This window comes from Filicampus tigris, chromosome 1 (assembly GCF_054856515.1).
Source record: "Filicampus tigris isolate MCC_2025a chromosome 1, RoL_Ftig_1.0, whole genome shotgun sequence".
In the NCBI taxonomy this organism is placed as follows: domain Eukaryota; kingdom Metazoa; phylum Chordata; class Actinopteri; order Syngnathiformes; family Syngnathidae; genus Filicampus; species Filicampus tigris.
This window is the reverse complement of record NC_141217.1, coordinates 1,420,555-1,442,810: the sequence shown is the minus strand read 5'-3', so window position 1 is coordinate 1,442,810 and position 22,256 is coordinate 1,420,555. Positions and strand designations below refer to the sequence as shown.

At 43.6% G+C, this 22,256-nt stretch overlaps 1 pseudogene; it reads right to left on the bottom strand.

The window, feature by feature from the left end:
* Positions 1–2,488: 2,488 nt before the first annotated feature.
* Positions 2,489–22,256, bottom strand: LOC147152440 (uncharacterized; annotated as a pseudogene).

Sequence of the window (22,256 nt, the reverse complement as noted above, 5' to 3'; positions counted from 1 at the left end):
TCGTTCACAAACACAGCCAGCCCTCCTCCTTTCCTCTTTCCATTCTCCAGCGTCCTGTCCGCGCGTATGATTTGGAAGCCGTCCAATTCTACGACCTCATTCGGTGTTAGCGCTGTTAGCCACGACTTCGTGAATATAATGTCTGTTTTGTAAGATATCGGTCTCTGGCTTCACTGTCTAATTCATCCTTGTAAAGCCCTGCGCATTTCTTGCATTTTAACATGTATTTGAATCGACAAATGCACAGCCTTTAATGTACGCTCATTCACTGTAGCTCCTAACATGGCGGATGATGCACGGGCCCTGTAGATCACGTTACATGTAAACAGGAGACTAGAGATCTTTATTCGGAATGACAAAAATATCCCGTGTTCGATAGCTTTGAGTGGCTGTACAGGCGAACAAAGGATACAAACCCCTCTATTCTTTTATTATCACTTTTGCACTCATTGTATATTGTCAATGAAAGACTGAACAGTGCTTCTATTTCATCGTTGGCATCGATGAATCAAGTTGCGACAATACGTCACAAAAAAAAAATCAACTGGTGTAGGTGGCTTTGGATTTACTTAATTCGGACGGTTGCACATGAATAGAAATAACTGACCGACAACTGACGGAATTGTCTACTCTTAAAAATATTTGAATATAGTGTAACGAATTGGGTTATCTGTGTTGTGATGACATTTGTGTTTTGCTGAGTTGTGTTGTTCGAGAGGTATGTATCGCGTGACTCTTTGGATGGGAGATGTGTGCGAGTGAGGGAGGAGTGAGCGGAAGGTGCAGCTACCTCTGATGCCGTGTCTTTAGAAGACGTTACAATGTGTTCGTTTTACACAAGTTTGCCACGTGCAACCGATGTACATGTCCGAATGAAATAAATCAAATAAAAATTTTTTTTCAGTAGCTGATGGTGTTGCTGCGCAGTCCCGCAGCGCGGCTACACTTGCTGGGTTGCGCTTGGGGTTCGAAGTCGCACTCTCGCGCGAGTCACCGGCTGGGAAACAAATTGCGCTGATTAGCCCCTTTTCCACTGCAGGAACCTTTGGAGGAACCTTTCACTTTACCCTGGTAAAGTGGTTCCTCCTTTTGTTTCCATCCGAAAAATTTACCATGGTAACGAGTTGGCCCAGGGACATTCCGGCCCTGGAAGCGACCATTATGGTCATTATTTTTTTTGTATTTGTTTTTTTGTTTTTTTTAATTCCGTGTTTAAAAAAGAAATACCCAATAAAAAGTTCATTAAAAAAAAATAAATAAATAGGCTACTTTTTTCAGTGCAGCAACATTTGCATTCCCTGTTGTGTCCCTCTGTCTGAGCGCACACCTGCGCCTATGATCCATAGAGGAGCAGCAATTAAGTCTAGATGGGTCGCACCATCGCAATTGTATAATCATCTCCTTTTAAGTCCGAGCACTTTGTTTTTCCTTTTTTCCTGCTGGTCATGTTTGTTGATATTTTTTGTACAATGCCAACTTCTGCCACCAAACAATATTCCCTTCCTTGTTTCCACCCCACTGAAAAGCATTAGGGCATGATTCATCTTTTACGAAGCAGTGGCCAGCATGGCTCATTCATTTTCATGTACTGCTTTTGCACTGACCATATATGGATTTTTGGCCACATAGAGGGCGGTACATTCGGGCTCCCAAGTTCAGTGACTTATCAAGGGAAAAAGTCCTACAGGTGCGTGTATATACGCTCGTTTTTTAATAGGTCGGATTTTTTTTCGTATATGCCATTTTCGGATTTTGTGCGTACGTACACTTTTAGTTTGAATCCTACACACTCTTTGATAAGTGAGACCCCAGCACACTAACATCCATGCGACGTGCCTGAGGCACTCATCCAACTCGGGGGGAAAACTTCAAAGGAATGTGCCAGGGCACAGCACAGCGACGAAGCTTAACGGATCACATAAACAGCAATACATACAGCGCCTTAATGCATAAACACACAATACACGACATGAAGTCACTAGTTATTGCACTCACTCGTGTGCAAGAATGTACACAAACAGCAGGACCGAACGCATGCTATATAACAACAACTGCGCAACAAGTTGTAGATGGCCTCGCATACGTATCGCCCTTCCCGCGAGAGTTAGCTAGAGTGACGCAACTCTACTACAAAACACCAAATATAATGATATTTTAACATTTAACAAGTACATTCTCTACTAAGAAAGGTGACAGTCTCGAATGTCTCACGGTGGGCTGGTCTTCATAGTAGCGATGTCCTCCTCACCAGCTGGGAGAGCTGGCAGAATGACCAACCTGGTCTGGTGTATCTGCGACTGCCAATCTGCAGATCTGCAGAGCGGACGTGTCCATCAGCGTTGCGATGAACTTGGGTGACGTGGCCCATTGGCCACATCGCTCATGGAAGCTGGGGGCCCACCAACATCACAACAGCGCCCTCCATGATGTTGGCTCTGGTGGAGTGCCACTTCTGGCGGGTTCCGCACGAAGCTGGACCAGAAGTGGTTCACCAGGACTTGGGAGTGTCGGCAGTGACGACGGTTGAGATGGTTGGGCTCTGGACAACCTGGGGTAACGATCCATCCGGCCGCCCCATCAACAGGACATTGGGTGTCACAGGATCAAGGTCATTGAGGCTGGATGAGACGTATCCTAGCGGCTTCGAATTGAGGAGTTCTTCCACTTTAAGCAGCACGGTCCTTAGTACTTTCTCTGGGACAGGCTGGGCTCCCACAGTGGTGTACAAGGCTGTCTTCATGGAACGTATTTCCCTTTGCAACGCTGCAGGGGGGTTGAAGTGGAAGCTGATTTTATGTTTGTCTAGCTGTTGCTGTAGCTGATCTGGGGACAGGGCAGTGAACGCCTCTCGCAGCTCCCTTTCCGCTCCTTGGAAGTTGGTTCCCTGGTCCGAATACAGCTCAGCAGGTGTCCCTCGGCGGGCGATAAACTGCCCGAGACCAATCAGGAATGAGTCGCCGTTGATCGTGTTCAGAAGGTCTAAGTGTACACCTCTGGTGGTGAGACACTTAAATGATCCCCCACCTCTTCTCTGTGTGCCTTCCCACTTGACCAGGATGACCCAAAACAGTCCATCCCAGTTCAGAAGAAGGCTGGCTTGAAGAGGCCCAGAGGAGCAGGTGGAAGGTCTGCCATCAGAGACAGCAGGTCTATCCTTCCAGCGACGGCATTCTGTGCAGGCATGCTGGTAACGACGTACTGCTTCTCAGCCACACAGAATCCAGGAAGAGCGCCGTATCCCCGCGAACACTCTCTGGCCCAGGATAATGCAGATGACTGTCTTGAATGAGGAGTTTAGTGGAGGGGTGACTAGGATCCAGCACGATGGGATACACTGCTGTCGAGGCAATATCCTCTGTATGACGAAGCCTACCTCCAACACGAATGAGCTCCTCTTCATCCATCTCAGGAGACAAGGCGAGCAGCCTGCTGCTGGATGAGACAGGCTTGCCAGCCTTGGGTGCAACTCTTGAGCGAGCAAGAAGGAAAGACAGGTGGACTTGAGCTTGCTTGTCACTTGTTCTCATGTACGTCACTGACCCGTATGCTTGCTGGGAAGCATCCGAGAACACATGAACTTCATGGGTGACGCTTAACGTGTCTACCTCAGCAGGTAGGTAGTAGGCTCTTGGTCAGGTGACTTGAGGCAGACATGAGGAACCTTAGCTCTTCCTCCCAGCTGTTCCACGCTTGAAAGAGGTCTTGGGGAAGGAGAGAATCATCCCAGTCACTGGTCTTGGGGAAGGAGAGAATCATCCCAGTCACTGTGTTTCTCCCAGAGGCGTAGGACCAGCATCTTGGCTCAAGTGCTGTATGGGATAAGGAAGCCTAAGGGGTCGCACTGACCGGCTAAGACATGGTAGCTGTTCTGCATCGTTGGATCATGTTTGTAACTTATAGCAGGGTTTCCCAACCACCGCGAGCTGCTTTGGATCGGGCCGCAGCAACGCCCTTGCCCCCCCCCCCACCCCGAAAGCCAAGTTGTCTCCGTTGCGTAACACTAATATTAAATGCACAAGCTAGCATCTCCGTCACGTAACGCAAATGTTAAATGCACAAGCTAGCAAATGAGTAAAACAAATAGACGTATTGGGCACTAGTATACGAGTATGACGATACCAAATCCGCTTATCTTATTGGTCGAGTTAATGTCGCTTGCCAAACTCGATAGCGGAAGACAAACAAAGCAGCGTGAATGACACAGTGACACACCTGCGACCAGCATGGTCGCCGGCAGAAGCACTACTCCTCCGCAGAAATGATTGCAAAAATACAGAGGACTCAAAAGCAGAAAACCTACGGGTCGAAAAAGTGAGACAAAAAATCTATCAAGTGCACTGCACTGTTTGCCACTTTTTCCACAGTCCATGGTGGATTGACTGACCTCAAACAAACATGCTTTCAGTGGTGGAGACATACGGAAGGCACAACAAAACTAGGGGAACCCTAGACAAATTTGTTGTCCACCAGGTAACGCCAGAGCTAGATATGGTATGTAAAGAATTATATTTTTTTAACCCTCTGATCAAGGTTAATATGGGAATGTGCAATGAATGTCAGCATTGTGTGAACAAACATAATAATTTTGGGGTGGAATAAACAGTACAAATGATTGACATGTCCGTTAAACAGACAGGTAATTGATTGATTGATTGACATTGATGAATAATGACCAGAGCCAGCAGTCTGTTTCTGCCAATGCAGAAAGCTCTCTGCCCTTGGCAACACATAGCAAAAATGCTGATTGGATGACAATACAACCTTCTAAATTATGGATGAATAAATATATTGTACAGTACATATGAATTAATTGCAGATATCAATACTTTAGCTTGAGGATCCATACTTAAAATTGAGAACTCTGGATAGGAATATGGATATTTTGGTATCGATCTGCCCATCCCTAGTTGAAGGCAGTCAGGTCGGCCGTTCCTGCCGATGAGGTGTCCCATATTTATTTTTCCGGAAGTTGGCAAGCCTAGCCCCGACTGACTTAGGGTTGGAGTTTGTCATTATTAATGTTCAATGAGGTGTTAAAAAGTAAGCATGACGTCCTAAGACGGCACATCATTAAACTAAATGGTCACGTAAAATAGTTAAACAAAAAAAAAGAGAGAGAAACGAAGGCGCTTAAAATCTGTGTTCCCATTTTTAAGAACAAGGGAGACGTACAGAGTTGTTGCAACTACAGAGGAATAAAGCTGATGAGCCATACAATGGAGTTATGGGAAAGAGTAGTGGAAGCTAGACTAAGGGCAGAAGTGAGCATTTGTGAGCAGCAGTATGGTTTCATGCCAAAAAAAGTACTACAGATGCAGTATTTGCTTTGAGGATGTTGATTGAGAAGTACAGAGATGGTCAAACGGAGATGTACTGTGTTTTTGTAGATCTGGAGAAAGCTTATGACAGGGTGCCCAGAGAGGAACTGTGGTATTATATGAGGAAGTCTGGAGTGGCAGAGAAGTATGTGAGAGCGGTGCAGGACATGTATGAGGACTGTAACACAGTGGTGAGGTGTGCTGTAGGTGTGACAGAGGAGTTCAAGGTGGAGGTGGGACTGCATCAGGGATCAGCTCTGAGCCCCTTCTTGTTTGCTATGGTGATGGACAGGCTGACAGACGAGGTCAGACAGGAATCTCCATGGACTACGATGTTTGCAGATGACATTGTGATCTGCAGTGAGAGCAGGGAACAGGTAGAGGAGAAGCTAGAGAGGTGGAGGTTTGTCCTGGAATGGAGAGGAATGAAGGTTAGCTGCAGTAAGACAGAATACATGTGTGTGAATGAGAGGGACCCAAGTGGAAGTGTGAGGTTAAAGGGAGAAGAGATCAAGAAGGTGGAGGATTTTAATTACTTAGGGTCCAGAGCAATGGAGAGTGTGGAAAAGAGGTGTACAGAAGCATGTACAGGTAGGTTGGAACGGGTGGAGAAAAGTGTCAGGTGTGACGTGTGATAGAAGAGTTTCAGCTAAAATGAAAGGAAAGGTGTACAAAACTGTGGTGAGACTAGCGATTTTGTTTGGTCTTGAGACAGTGTCACTGAGGAAAAAACAGGAGGCAGAGCTGGAGGTGGCAGAGATGAAGATGCTGAGGTTCTCTCTGGGAGTGACCGGGGAGGATAGGATCAGGAATGAGTACATCAGAGGGAAAGCACATGTTAGAGGTTTTGGAGATAAGGTCAGAGAGGGCAGACTGAGATGGTTTGTACATGTCCAGAGGAGAGATAAGCCCCTTTTCCATGGCAGGAACCTTTGGAGGAACCTTTCACTTTACCCTGGTAAAGTGGTTCCACCTTTTGTTTCCACCTGAAAAATTTACCAGGGTAACGAAATGGCCTGGGACATTAGTGGGGGCATTTCGGACCCGCAAGTGACCAGGGCCATGATGGCCAAGACGGAACTCTATGCGGGGGCGGGCTGAGCTGACAAACGCAGATTGGTCGGTCGGACATGGGGGGGGGGGGGTGTTCACGATGCCTTTAGCCTTTAGCTCCAGTAACTGCTAATCGATGTGCTTGCTCGTCCAATATTTCAAATGTAAGGAAAAGTGAATGAATATCTAGACGGACGAATATGTGCAGGCTCTTGTGAGCATTTTTTTCGGGGGACAAAGACATCCAACCCAACTTTGAATCAGCGACAAGAAGCGACCAGTATGTACCATCTTATTACTGCCGAGCAAGGCGAGTTTAAACTGTTCACATGGCAAAACAAGTTGGCGTAAGGTGAAAAGTTAAAACCAGACGAATAAAATGCTCACGGATCACAACAGCCCGAGTGGAAATGACAGTCGAGTGAGCAAATTGTACGATCAACTAAACGCCATGGGTTGGACAAGCGTTCTTGGACACCGGAGCGATGGATTCTGCTGTGGCTCTGGATTATTATGATTATTTTCATTGTTAGTAGAAACACAAATTGTGTGAGTGCATGTGCACCGAAAATGGTTAGATGTTTAAAGTCTCACCACTGATTCATAAATCAGGATAGTGGATTTATTGTATTGTATGTATTGTATTTATTGTCTTAAATTACAGGCCCATATAATCTAATAGTGAACTCTGGCCTTTTTTGGGCATGTATTTTGATTTACAGCTGTTCTGGATGGACATTTTGAAACAGTTTCAAGTGAAGAAATCATGAGCAGTCATCATCCGCTACACAGAAGTGCAGTGTCTCCTGCGACTCAAGCATCGCCAGTCCTGGTAAATTTCATTTTACAATAATTTGTAGGGCACTTAAATTGTTTACTGTTACTCATTTTGCTTTTGTATGTCAACATGTAAGCGAAAAAGGAGACCAATCAACTCTTCCTGGATCCTGGATGTGCTATGCTGCTGTTTCTGAGGCATGAAGGTAAAATACCTGTTGTACTCACAGAAATACTTTGTGGTTTTATTTAGTTTGCCACCTGTTGCAGCAATTATCAGTAGCACTTTTTAGTTACTTACAGCAATAACAGGCTGCTGCCAAAGGTAAGGCTTTGCCTCTTCAACATAGCTTCCACCTTTATGAACTCAAGTACATTACTCATGAAAAAAAGAAAATATTGCACATTTAATAAAAAACTGCACCTGAATAAATATATCTAAAGAAAACCAACTGTTGAACATAAAATGCAAACGTCTGCATAAATCACTGACTTATATCCACGAATACTTAACTATGACATTTTTCTGCACGTTATTAAATTTGCGTTTCTATCATGTCAGTAGGAAACCGCGTTGGGGGTGGGACCTTGGATTCAATCGCAGAAATGGAAATCGCAAGCCAGGAGTTCACTGTGGCAGAATATGACGTGTGGCAAGCCAGACATTTTTCCAAGTTGCGAGCGATGCCGAGTTGGTCCGGGCGCAAGACTAGAAAATTCAGCCCGGCTTCTGGCTGTGTGTTTTTTGTCTTTTCATGTGCACAAATAAAAAGTCTCAATATATAATTTTTTTTTCCAAAACGTACTTCACGCTGCTGTAATTAAAAACTCCATAAGAGCTGTTAATGAAACCATGTATTTATTTCATTTATTTAACTTTTACGTATCCAGGTACGGTATTTGCAATGCTGACCAGGCTACAGACAGCAGATTAAAACATGGCAAAATAAAAACAAATACACATACTCATATAAAAACAACATGATGTATGCACAAGCTATATCTTACGTACATATTAATTTCAATGACAGGCTACAAATAGGGTCAGCTTTTATGTGTATTATGGAAAATCTTTTTCATTAAAAAAATATATACCGGTACATAAATATGTCTGTAAATCACTGCCTCAAAGACTGTTTGCAGCCTGGATGACATTGCAAATCAGAATAGTTTTCTACTGCTTTATCGAGATAAAGAGTAAATAAAAAGGTAAGTTTACATAAGCATTAAGCGACAATACTTTCACTCTGATTTTCCTGTTGACACACTTTAATATTGATTGTGTATTTTAAAGTTAACCAATATTACATTTATTATTATTATTAATATGCTAGCTTTAAAGGTCACTTAATTATTCTCTACCTGCAATGATGTTGATGTAGGGTGTCAGTATTGAGCAGGGAAGTAACACAACACCTCCCACTGATGTGTCATCAGTCTCATTTGCATATTTTACCAAGAACTATTTGATGCTGTGGAGACGCAAACAACCTGGGCCACAGGAACCTTTGTTACCAGGAACTTATATTACCAGGAACAAAAAGTTCCTAGGCTTGTTGGTGGAGAAGGGGCTATAGTGAATATATTGGTAGAAGGATGCTGAGTTTTGAATTGCCAGGCAGGAGGCCTAGGGGAAGACCAAGGAGGAGGTTTATAGATGTAATGAGGGAGGACATGAAGGTAGTTGATGTGAGAGAAGAGGATGCAGGCGACAGGGTTAGATGGAGGCAATTGATTCGCTGTGGCGACCGCTGAAGGGAAAAGCCGAAAGGAAAAGAAGAAAACACTCTATACATTATTAACGTGGTAAATGACAATTCTAGCTGCAAATGTCTGTTTTTTGATGCAATACCTACATAGGTGTATAGAGGCCCATTTCCAGCAACTATGACGCCAGTGTTCTAAAGGTACATGGTGTTTGTCCATTGCGTCAGAAGGCTCAAGGATATTAGAAAACATTTGTGCAATCATCATTACCACTAGAGAAGCTATAAAACTGACCTTCCTTTGAGCAGGTTGACTATCTGCAGCATCACATTTGTGGGGTCTATTAAAAGCTCAAAATGGCCAGAAAAAAAGAATTTCCATGTGAAACTCTACAGTTGATTCTTGTTCTTAGAAATTAAGGCTATGCCATGCGAGAAATTGCCAAGAAACTGATGATGATCCTACAAATGGCGTTTCAAAAATAAGGAAACTTCTTAGTGACCCAAACGTTTGAACGGTGTGTATATATGTATATATCAATCAATCAATCAATGACATTTTATTTATATAGCACTTTTCATACATAAAAATGCAACTCAAAGTGCTGTAAAACATCCAAAGCAAAACATAAAAAGATCCATTCACGCCCTCCCTCCCAACAAACCCAAGACAGATATCCACTAGTACATCAGCACTCACTCACACACACCCACACAAAGTGCACAACCTGATCAAATGTGTTAAAAAGACATGACAAGGCACAGAGAAACCATATGAGGAAAGGGTACCCAAGGGGAGCTCATCCGCGCTGAGGGGAGTGACAGCCCTCAACCACAGAGACCCCCAGCCCGGATTAGACAGGCGGACCCCACACAAAGTGTAGAGGCCGCTGGCCACCCGGACCCAAGGAGTCCCTGCGATGACAGCCCCCGTGGGAAGGGCAGTCACCCCTCCTTCAACGCAGGAGCCCCCCCATGAGGAAACACTGGAGCTAAAAGCTGACAACAGCAGAGAGCAACAAAACTAAAAGACAGAACAGTAGTATAGTCTAAGAACTAAAATCAGTAAAATAAGATAAAAATAATCTTCAATCAAAAGAAAAGATAAATTATTTAAAAGTTGTTAAGAGCCAAACTAAAAAGGTGTGTCTTGAGCTTCCTCTTAGATATATCAACAGTCTCTGCAGACCTGACGTCCTCTGGCAGGCTATTCCAAAGGTGAGGACCAAAATGGCTGAATGCAGCCTCGCCATGCATTTTGGTCCTCACCCTTGGAATAATTAAAAGGCCGGCGCCAGAGGACCTGAGGATCCGCGAGGGTTAGTATGATAAAAGCAAATCAGATAAATAAGATGGCCCAAGACCATTAACACGTTTATAAACTAATAAAAGTACCTTAAAATCGATCCTGAAACACATGGGGAGCCAATGCCCATCAGTACCCGAGCAGCTGAATTCTGCAGTAGTTGCAACGGTGACATGCTCTTTTTCGGGAGGCTAGAGAGCAGGGCATTACAGTAATCTAAACGACAGGAAATAAAAGCATGCATCAGCACTTCTGTGTTAGCCTGAGAGAGAAACGGGCGGACTCTGGCGATATTCCTAAGGTGATAAAAAACAAACTTGGTTGCATTTTTAATATGAGGAATAAAACTGAGCTCAGAGTAAAAAATGACGCCAAGGTTCTTCACATAATGTGAGGGATTAAAAACTTGCAGTTTTGGTAAAAGCTTCTCTCTCTGACCTTCAGGACCGATAACTAAAACCTCAGTTTTGTCCTGATTGAGCTGTAGGAAATTATCTGCCATCCATGACTTGATATCTAAAATGCAATTTAAAAGGGTATCAATGGGTCCTGTGTCATCAGGAGCCACGGCAATATACAGCTGCGTGTCATCAGCATAGCTGTGAAAGCTGATGCCGTGTCCCCTGATGACATCCCCGAGGGGAAGCATATAAAGATTAAAAAGTTGGGGGCCTAAAATCGAACCTTGAGGAACCCCACATTTAATTTCATGGGTTTTGGAGGAACAAGTATCCATACTTACAAAGAAATATCGGTCTGTGAGATAGGAATAAAACCAGTCAAAAACAGTACCACAGATGCCCACTAGATTTTTAAGTCTATTCCAGAATAGGTTAAAATTGTCAATAAAAGCAACGTCAAGGTGGCCACAAGTGCGTAGGAGCCACGTGTTCAAGCTTAAAAGGCGGCTGAAGCGCTCGAGCCCGCGAGACAATGCCGGCAAAACGCCACTCACCCAGACCGACAGACCGCAGGTTCTAAGCAAGGCAAAGAGGGCGTGAAAGTCTCTCTTCGTCTGCTCAGACTGTCGGCGTATTGTCTCGTTCCTCCCCACGTGAATGATGAGCCGGGTTATGGATGATGGCAGAGAGTCACCCGGCAGGATGTTAACTATGTCGCCGATGATGCCGGTGATGTCGGCCACTCGTGTACCGGGACACCGCGTCCCGGAGCAGCCCGACGCGTGAGTGGACGGCCGGGCCATCGGCGGACCCGCCCATCATGGGGTTCCCGGCCGAGGTCGTCGCCGTGGGCGGCGGGGAATCCGAGGGAGCCCCTGGGAGCACAGCCCCAGCGTCGGCCCAGGTGTCACTCTGCAGCGGTGTCGAGCAGGATGGCCCCGGGCAGGCAATCGGATCCCACCTCGCCGTGTCCGAGAGGCCAGCCGCCTCAGCCGTCATTGTCTCCGAGAGGATCTCACGAGCGTGCCTCCTCATAACCATGACGGAGAGTTCCGGGAAACGGGTCGCGAAGCAAGAGATGACCGATTCCTTCTCCTGGAGCTCCTCTGACAGACGACGAATATCCCTTCTAAGGTCAGTGATTGTTTTATTTGCCTTCTCCAGCAGGCTATTGTGTTCGTTGCTGTTGTCTGAAGGCATTTTAATACACTAGCACCAAGCTAGCCTGTTTCGGCGTAAGCTAGCTGTATGCTAGTCCGTGGGATCAAGCGATTCACTGATTCACGAAAATTAAAAAATTAAAAATAAGATAAAAACAGTCAACAAAAAAGTAAAAATGCAATGCGCAAGTGAGGTAGACTCGGAGGAAAAAGTGCAGAAGTGCAATCGTTACCATCTACACGTCCAAGGTCGGACGTGACCGTGATATAAAGAGTTTATATATATATATATATATATATATATGTATATATATAGTTTCAGTTTCACATTTCATTTACTATACTTACTGTACTTAACGGGGCAGAGGAGAGGGAGGGGGGGCGGGGGTCGTGGCGGTGGAGGGTAAGACGGTAGACAGAAGCGCTTTGTGTTAAAATAATAGACTGACTGACCGAGAGGCGAGTACTATTTGGTCCGGCTTGACAAATAGACAGATATATGGATTGTGGAAGGGTACCCAGGCTGCAGAAGGTTGGCGATTGACGGACCCGCAAATCTGAGTAAAATGCTCACCTCTGCTTTTATTAAAGCAGCATCTTGATAAAAACAGGCTACCAGTACTTTAAAACAAGTTCTCGCATCGCAGACCAGCTCTCGTTAAACGCTGCGATTTTAAAGTGTGTATACAACGACGTCACTTCACATTGACGTCAAGACTGAGCATGCGTAGACCGGACGAAGCCTGGCTATTCCGATTGAACTGTTTACATGGCGCTCAATCGGATTGGCAAAAGGAATGTACCACTCCTGTGAATCCGAATGAAATTCCATTACAATTTCACCTTTTTCTTCTGATTGAGGTGTTTATATGGAGCATTTTCATTCTATTTGGTCATTTGGATCCTTTCTAATCGGAATACATGGTTCCATGTAAACCAGGGCTATCGATCTCACCCTCTGAATGTCATCTGCAGTGGTCCAAGTCTCATGATGCAACAGCCTCATTGCCAAGGTTTGGTCATGCTTATTATGTTGTATAGAAATGCATGTTTTCACTGGTCAGTGCAGGTGTGTGTTGCTCTCTCGGTTGAAAAAATATTGAAAAATGACAGCTTTGCCTTCCTCACTCAGAGGTTAAATAAGAGGACAACATGTGGCACTAATACAGCTCTGCTGGCTCTCAGTGGGACCAGGGGGTGAGGAGGCTGCAAGCTGGGGGTGGTGGAGAGCTTTGGCCCTGGGGATCCCTGTGTCCCTGACTAGAAAATGGACTTGATTGCTCACAGCTGGCAGTCCTAACTCACCCTGTGTCACAGCTCTCCACTGATGTCAACCATGTCAAGCTCAAGGCCCAGACAAGCGCAGAAGCCAGTGCCTACGGCCAGGTGGGGGACAAACGTTTATTTACTTCCACATATCTGTTGAGATAAAATAAAGTTATATTATAAACGGAGGGCGCATCTGTGTCGGCTCATGGTGAAAAGCGTGTGATTATTTTTTTGTCCCTCCTTTTTTATTTTGAGGGTCAAACTCACCTGTTAAAAGTATTTTTTAAAATAAATGTTTGCCTGGCATAATGACTCCAACACAGGGGTGGGCAATTCCTCGAGGGCTGGTATCCTGCATGTTTTCTATGTCTCCCTACTGCAACATACCTGATTCAAATGATCATATAATCAGCAAGGTCTGCAGAAGCAGGATAACGATCCGATCATTTGAATCAGGTGAATGGCAGCAGGGTGACTATGGCCTAATCCCCGCACTTGCACCCTTGTGCCCTTCACTTGCACGTTCAAGCGAAGGGTACGAGTACGTAGGGCGTCCCAATTCTGCGAAGTGCACTGTTGCCCCGCCCCCTTTGCGCCCTTGCTCCGCACTTCGGCGAAGTCTTCATCCATGCCCCCTAAGCCGAAGCATATTACCTACGATTCATTGTGGATTTGACCAAAATAGTGGGAAACTGACGACATTCGTTGGAATTTCTGTAACTGTGCTGAAAAAAAGTCTCTTCAAATGTAAGTATTCAATTATTACAAAGTTTATCATATGTATATGTGCAATTTTAATCAATGTTTTATACTCAGGGTTTACCTACGTATTTTGTCCTAATTTAGCTTCCGTACTTAGCAACCCTCTGCGTATGTGCTGCAAATCGTGCAGGAGCTGCAAATAGTCCAAATAATGAAGTGATAGCTCCCATCGACAGAAAGAGAGAGACAGAGTTTTACTTTACGACTACTTTACGACTACTTTACTGACATTTTAATATAATTTTAAACAGCAAAATTGACAAAACAACAATTTGTGCCGCCATGTTCACTGACGCAGGGGCATACATCGATGACGTCACCCGAAGTGTCCCAATTCTGCAATTTTTGTGCACTTGCGCCCGAGAACCCTTCGTGCATTTCAGCGAAGACCGTAGGGTGCAAGTGTGGGTATTGGGATTGGGCCTATAAAACATGAAGGATACCGGCCTTCGAGAACCAGAATTGCCCACCCCTGCTCTAACACATAATTAAATTGCTGCATTTGTACAGAAGAGGTAAATATATTTGTAAATAAGCAAATACTGAATTAGCCTCGATTTTACCCTCGAACATTGCTGTTGATGTGGAAAAAAAAAGATACAATGCGTCTGGACAGTATTTACACTGCTTCAGTTATTCCCACATTTTATGTTATTTTTGTTTATTATTATTATTATTATTATTATTATTATTATTTTCTTTTTCTTTTTATTTATTATTATATATATATATATTTTTTTCTTCACACAACACCCCTGATCAACATGAAAACTGATTTTGGAGAAATATTTGTAATTGTACTTGTATTAAAAATAATAATACTAAAAATATTTTTTAAAAAGATACATACAAATTTATGCCCTGCGATTGGCTGGCAACCAATTCAGGGTGTCCCCCGCCTACTGCCCAAAGACTGCTGGGATAGGCTCCAGCACTTCTCGCGACCCTTGTGAGGATAAACGGTATAGATGGATGGATGGACACAAGAATTTACAGCTTTTGCTGAATTCATAGTTGATGCAACTTTGTTATCAATTATAACCTCAAGCCATTTTGAATATGAACTGACAAGCTTGGCACACCTATCTTTAGACAGTTTCACCAATCTTTCTTTCTCTCCTCTCAAGCTCCATCAGTTTGAATTGAGAGTATACTCAACCATTTTCACATCAGTCTAGAGATGTTCAATCGAAATCAAGTCTGGGACCGAGCTGGGCCACTCAACCACTCAAGGACATTCAAAGGGTTGTCCCGAAGCGACTCCTATGATATTTTGGTTATGTTCACACAGTAACTCAATTCCGATTCCACCAACTCCCCCTTTCCTTCCATGCAGTGTGAAAAGCACAATTCAGATTTTTTAGCTGGGCCTCTTTCTTATGTGGATATAAATCGGATCCATATACAATGTGTCTGCAGTATGAACTCTCATCCGCACACGACCGACCAATACATCATCCATCCATCCATCCATTATCGATACCGCTTGTCCTCACAAGTGCGTGCTGGAGCCTATCCCAGCTGTCGCAGGGCACACAGAGACAAACAAACAACCACACTCACAATCACACCTAGGGGCAATTTAGAGTGTCCAATCAACTTACCATGCATGTTTTTGGAATGTGGGAGGAAACCGGAGTTCCTGGAGAAAACCCACGCAGACACAGGGAGAACATGCAAACTCCACACAGGGAGGCCGGAGCCGGGATCTAACCCACAACCTCTGAACTGTGAGGCGGAAGTGCTAACCAGTCGGCCACCATGCCGCCCCAATACATCATCCAAAGCCCTAGCTCATGAGGAGAATGGAGCGATACCACAATTTCTGCTTCCCGCTGTCCTCGTGAGAAGAACGCTTCTTTCTATATTCCTTCTGCGTTCTAAACTTATTTCTCCGTTCCCTCTCTTTTTATTAACTTTCAGGACTCCTTGAATACATGGGTGTTTCCAACCTAAGGGGCGGGGAATTTATGCAAGCCGTTGGAAACACTTGGCCTTGTTATCTATATGAGTGTATGTGGGTGAGAAATTACTGTTTTCATGCGAGCTGTTGGACATACGTGAACTTGGTTTTCTATGTGTTTGTGTGTGGGAAAGAGATTACGGTGTACATTACACTGCAAAAACATTCACTCATATTAACAACTTCGGGTCTTCCTTCTTGCTTTTCCTTCTTGCTTCTTCTTTTCTCACTTCCTCCTTGGATGGCTCTAATAAATATAGACATGCAAGCAGAAGCAATTTGTTCATTGCAAGCAAATATCACATCATTCTTATATTTAGTTTACAATACAAATATATATAGTAAACAAAATAACTCAAACATATGTTCACTTAGCATAATCAGAAAATGTGTGATAACAATTTAAAAATTATTCTTACAAATTCGATGAGTTCTGAATTTATTGGAGTCAAACAGTTACCTCAGTACAAATGAATTGAAGAGCTTGGACTGTGGAGATTTCACTTAATTGTGTTACGAACTGGATCAGAAAGGTGGCGGCGAAGGTGGTACGTGCTTGTGTAAGCTTATTTACACACACATAACACCCACGTTGCTGTCAAGTTTGCTTCGCAACAGCAGCAGCAACAAGCTGCGTGATGCAGATCCTCTCCTCTGTGGTGGCAAATAAATTACAGGTAGGCATCTGCAAGCTCTGAGAAGCCTGATAATGATCCCGATCATTTGAATCAGTGTTGGACGAGGGAGACATCTAAAAAAGGCTGGATAGGGGCTCTCGAGGACCAGCCTTTGTAACCTCTGGTGTTGTGTATACTAATTTACACTGATGTGTGAATTTATTTTCATGAGGTTTTCAGAAATAAAGCTTTGAAGTGAAAGTAAAAATGAGTAACTTATAAATTCAATTTAATACATTTGAAATTAATACTGGTTAAAAAGAACCCTTTGAGAATTTCATAGTTAAGTTAATACAATTTTGAAAAAAGAATAGAAATACATTTCAGATGAGTTCATCGGTTCATCTCTGTTTATAGGGGTGTCCTAACTTTGAAGTACCACACAAGGAAAAATCAAAAGATCCATTATCTTGAGTTATTGTTTAAGTATTTTTTATTTGGTTGTTTTCATGAATAATCCTGGTCACCAAAGGTATGGTTAATTTGACAAAGTAAAATGTAATTTTAATTCATATCTAATTTGATGTATATTTGTATTATTTATTTATTTATTTGTATATTTTATATTGACACCTAATTTAGTTGATTTGAAAATAATGGTAGCTAGTCTGAAGTTCAAGTAAAGTTCAGGTACGTGTGCCTTCTGAGGTTTACTGCTTTACACAAAAATTAAGAAATGTAATTTGTTATCACTACAATGTTAGCAACAAAACACACATTAAAAATGTTAAATGGGCAGGTAACCCAGGGTTTGTTAAGACTATTGATTTGTTCTTATTTTCTGTTAATTTGATGGTTTTTTTATGAGCGATACTGCCGTTTCCTATGTACCTGGAACGCACCGCTGCACTGATGATGTCGCTTCTCGTTTGAGAGTAGGGAACTTTCTAGACTTTTTTTCATGCTAGTCGGAGAGACGACAGCTCAGAATAAACCGAAGTAGGTCCTTAAACCTCTTTTATTCGTGTGAGCTGGGAGGTAGAGGAGCCGAATCCTGTGCCATTTGTTAGCCGAGGAAAGTGGAGAGTTTTTTTGAGGATTTCGATCCTGGTGAGTGTTTTTGTTAAATGTGCGCAGTTAGCATTCCTATGTATCACTCCATGTGTAAACTAGGGATGTGCGCGACTAGTCGTTTAACTGTTTAACCGTCTACGATTTATTAAACGTTTAGTATTTTCTTAGTCAGTTAAACATTGCATTAAGTATCACCCTCCTTCAGGTCGTCTGCTGTCAAGGTTCCAACCGTCAAGCTTTCTTTAAATTTGACCATTTTTTGTCCAATCTTGGAGAGTTCACAGACAATTTTAGTTCTTTTCTCTTGTTCTTAATTTGAATTAGAAGAGTTTTCAGTTTGAGAAACTAAGCTGCTGCTCTTTGCAGGTCATTCCAATCAGAGTAGTAATGCAGGGGGGTATTTGTGGCATCACAGTCATTGATAAGCAATGTTTTTACAATAACTTTGGTTCTTTTCACTTCAGGATCATCTGCAGTAAGTGGGGTTGAGTCAACCTGTAGTTTAGGCCAATTCTTCTCCAGGTGTCTTTAAAAAGCTAACCCTCTCAAAGCATGGTCTGCAGGGTTGAGCTTTGTTCCAACATGTCTCCACTGCATAACCTGTGTTGCTTCTCTGATTCTGCTTACTCGATTTGCTACACGTTTTGTATCTTTGGCTGTCATCTCTTATGTATTTTAGAACAGAGATGCTTTCTGTCCAGAAGACAGAACTTTCAAGTGGTATCTTAATATCTGTGGTTGGAATGTTCTCTATTTTCACTGCCAGTGCTGAGGCAGTTAGTTCCATTCTAGGGATGGTCATCCGTTTTATTGGGGCCACATGAGCTTTCCCCATTATGAAGGCGATGTGGACCTCATTCTCATCATTAGTTAGTCGTAAGTAGGCTCATGTTCCCTTTTTCTGAGGCATCACAGAAGTGGTGCATTTGGGCTGAGGCAATTGCTCCAAAGGTTTTGGGCTTTATAAATCGGTCTATATTCAATCCTGCAATCTGCTCGAGTCCCAGCAGCCACTCTTTCCAAGACTGCACTATGTGCGATGGTAACTCGTCGTCCCAACCATAATTATTCTTACAACACTCCTGCAAGATATGTTTGGCAGTGAACAAAAAAGGGGCTATGAATCTTGGGGATCATACACAGTAGCAGGAGTGGGCAGTATGCCTCTTCTTGTATATCGTTGCTCCTTCAGCAAAATGCTGAACTTGAATATGTCAGTGTCTGCATTCCATTGAAACCCTAAGGCTCTTTCCAGAGGTAAGGTTTCAGTGTCCAGCTCCAGGTGCTTTGCCACTTTGTCACGGTCTTTTCTTGGGATGGAGGCAAGCACAGCTTTGCGGTTGCTCATCCACTGTCTTAGGTTGAATCCTCCTTTGGCGCAGGCTTCTTTGACATCATTGGCTAAAGCAATGGCATGTCTCTCTGTTGGAACCAACTTTAAAAGGTAATCAACATAGAAATTGTCCTCCATGGTGTCTAAGGTCTAAGTTGAAAATTTACCTTGATTGTCTTTGGCTATTTGTTTCAGGGCATAACTTGCACAGCTTGAAGAAGATGTGGCACCAAAGAGATGTACAGTCATCCTGTATTCCTTCAGCTCTTGGCTGACATCCCCTTGTGGCCACCAAAGAAACATTAGGTAGTCCACATCTGATGTATTGACCTTGACTCTGTGAAACATACTCTCAATGTCAGCCGTGAAAGCTACTCCAAACAAAAACGAAGAAGAACACCAATTACAGAGCTAGTCAGATTTGGATCTTGGATGAGTTGACTGTTCAATGAAACAAATTAGAAGGATGCTGAGCAGTCAAATACCACACGTAACTTCCCTTTCCTGGGGTGGTAGACTCCATGGTGTGGTATATAACACACTTTTCCATCACTATGATAACATTCCGTTTGTGGGACTGGTTCTGCATATCCTTTTTCAATCATGGAATTGATGAGTGCAGTGTAGTCCTTACAGAATTTGGGGTTCTTGTTGAACTTCCTTTTCAAAGATTTGGCACGCTGTTCTGCCATTTCCCTGTAATCTGGCATCTTATAATAGTCCATTTTGAATGGAAGTGGCAGATAATAGCATCTATCCTTTACCTTAACTGAGCTATTCATCATGTCCATGAATCGTTTGTCTTCAATTGACATTTCAGTCTTTTCTTCATGATTCTTTTCAGGGAAATCATGATTATATTGCTGAAGGAGCAGGTTGTCCAAGTCAAGTCAAGTCAAGTCAAATTTATTTATATAGCCCTTAATCACAGGAAAGTCTCAAAGGACTTCACATGCTGACAGCATATACACGACATCCCCTGATCTTAACCCCCAAGAGGCCAAGGAAAAACTAACCTTAAGAAGGGACCACAGATGGGGGAATCCCCCCTCCAGATGATCAGGCTGCAATGGATGCAGAGTGGGCAACATTTAACACACATTATGGTATTATACAGTGTTTGTTAAAATAATGTGAAAGTTAATCAAATGAAGTGCTGCAGGAAGATGACATCGGTGAAGTGAGCAGGGGCCCAATGGTCAATGTAGAAATCTCCATAGCAGCACCTCCGGGGATGTGGTCAGCCTCCGATCTTGATGCGGTCAGTTACTGTGGGATCGAAACATTCATTCATTCATTCATTCATTATCCATACCGCTTACCCTCACAAGGGTCGCGGGCGTGCTGGAGCCTATCCCAGCTGTCTTTGGGCAGTAGGCGGGGGACACCCTGAATTGGTTGCCAGCCAATCGCAGGGCACACAGAGACAAACATCCGCACTCACAAACACACCTAGGGGCAATTTAGACAGTCCACTCAACTTACCATGCATGTTTTTGGAATGTGGGAGGAAACCGGAGTACCCGGAGGAAACCCACGCAGGCACGGGGAGAACATGCAAACTCCACACAGGGTGGCCGGAGCCGGGATCGAACCCACGACCTCTGAATTGTGAGACGGACGTGCTAACCAGTCGACCACCGTGCCGCCGGGATCGAAACAGCAACCTCCAATTTGGTCGTCATCACCTAATTCCCAAGCCTGGGAAAAGGGGGCAGAGAAAAGAATAGAAGCGGCAGTAAAGAGGCCAAAGCAAACAGTTCAACTAAATGCAGAAGTGTACAAATAAGTCTTTAGTCGTGTTTTAAATATTTCTACTGAGGTAGCGCCTCTAATATGCGCGCAGGGCATTGCACTGCAACCGCAAGCACTGGTGCCCGAATAGAAAACGCTCTAGAACCTGCGGACTTGTTTTTTGCTCTTGGGCTCACTAAAAGGCCGGCATTTTGTAACTGAAATTCAAGACGTTCTAGTAGTATGTTATGATTGACGGTGTCAAAAGCAGCACTAAGATCAAGTAAAAGTAGAATTTATGATGTGTCGGAGTCCATAGCTAGGAGAAGATCATTAGTCACTTTAGGAAGAGCTATCTCAGTAGAGTTATGGGTTTTAAATCCTGACTGAAGAATTTCAAATCGATTATTAGCGGCCATATGGTCACTAAGCTGTTGCGCTACAACTTTTTCGAGAATTTTCGCAATAAACGGGAGATTTGAAACCGGCCTATAATTACTGAGGTTCTCTGGATCGAGGTTTGGCTGCTTGAGCAGAGGTCGAGTAACAGCTGTCTTAAAAGCTGCTGGTACAGTGCCCGAGGTGAGTGATAAATTAATGATATTCAAGACAGAGGGTCCTAGGGTTGTAAACAATTCTTTGACGAGTTTACCAGGAAGCGGGTCGAGCATACAAGTTGTCTGTTTTGCCGCACCAACAAAATTTGTTAGGCTTTCAAGAGATGTCATGTCATGTGTCATCTTCCAAACCGCTTATCCTATACAGGGTTGCGGGGAATTGCTGGAGCCTATCCCAGCCGTCAACGGGCGAAGGCAGACTACACCCCGAACTGGTCGCCAGCCAGTCACAGGGCACACATAGACACTGTCACTGAGCGGGAATCGATCCCACGCTGCCTGCACACAACTCAGGCGTGTGTACCACTACACTATCAGTGGACTGCTTTCAAGAGATACTACTTTAAAAAGAGATAGGGTTGTCAGACAATTATCAGCCCTACTAACATCAGCATTCGCGGAATTCAATATTGTTTTAGGAACGGGGTCCTTAATCTTGTCCCAAATGCGCTCAATCTTCTGCGTAAAGAATTGCATGAGGTCATGAGCTCAACGAGAGGAGCTATTGGAAGTCGGCAGCTGTTGCGTTAGCATTGCCACAGTATCAAATAAATATTTAGGATTGTTTTTATTTTTAACAGTTAATCTGGAGGAATAATTAGTTTTGGCTAAAGCGAGTGCTTCTTTGTATGTTAGTAAGCTATCACACCATGCCTGATCGGAGACCTCAAGTTTAGTTGCACGCCATTTGCGCTCTAGCTTCCTACATGATTGTTTAAGTGTCCTGGTTTCCTCAGTAAACCACAGAGTAGCCCGCTTAGAATGAGTTTTAGGTCTTAATGGTGCTACGGAGTCAAGCGCATTTAACAGAGCAGCATTAAAATCATTTGTGAGATTGTCAATCGAACCAATATTGCTCGGAAAGGAAGCAATTGCCAGAGGCAGTAGCTCAGAAAGCGCAGCGATGGTTGAAGAGCTAATATTTCGGCTGCTATAGCTTTGCTTGTGGTCAGGACGATGGTAATAAGACCAGACTTCAAATTTCATAAGTAATGCTCAGCGTTAACAGTAGTATATGGTAATACCATTACATTTGAGAATGCTAAACCTTGGGTTAGTACCACATTACCACTTTTATGCGTCGCTTCATCAATTATCTGCGTGAAAGCAAAACTATCAATTATTGTCTGAAACGCCACTGTAAGTGGCTCTGACAGGAGATTCAT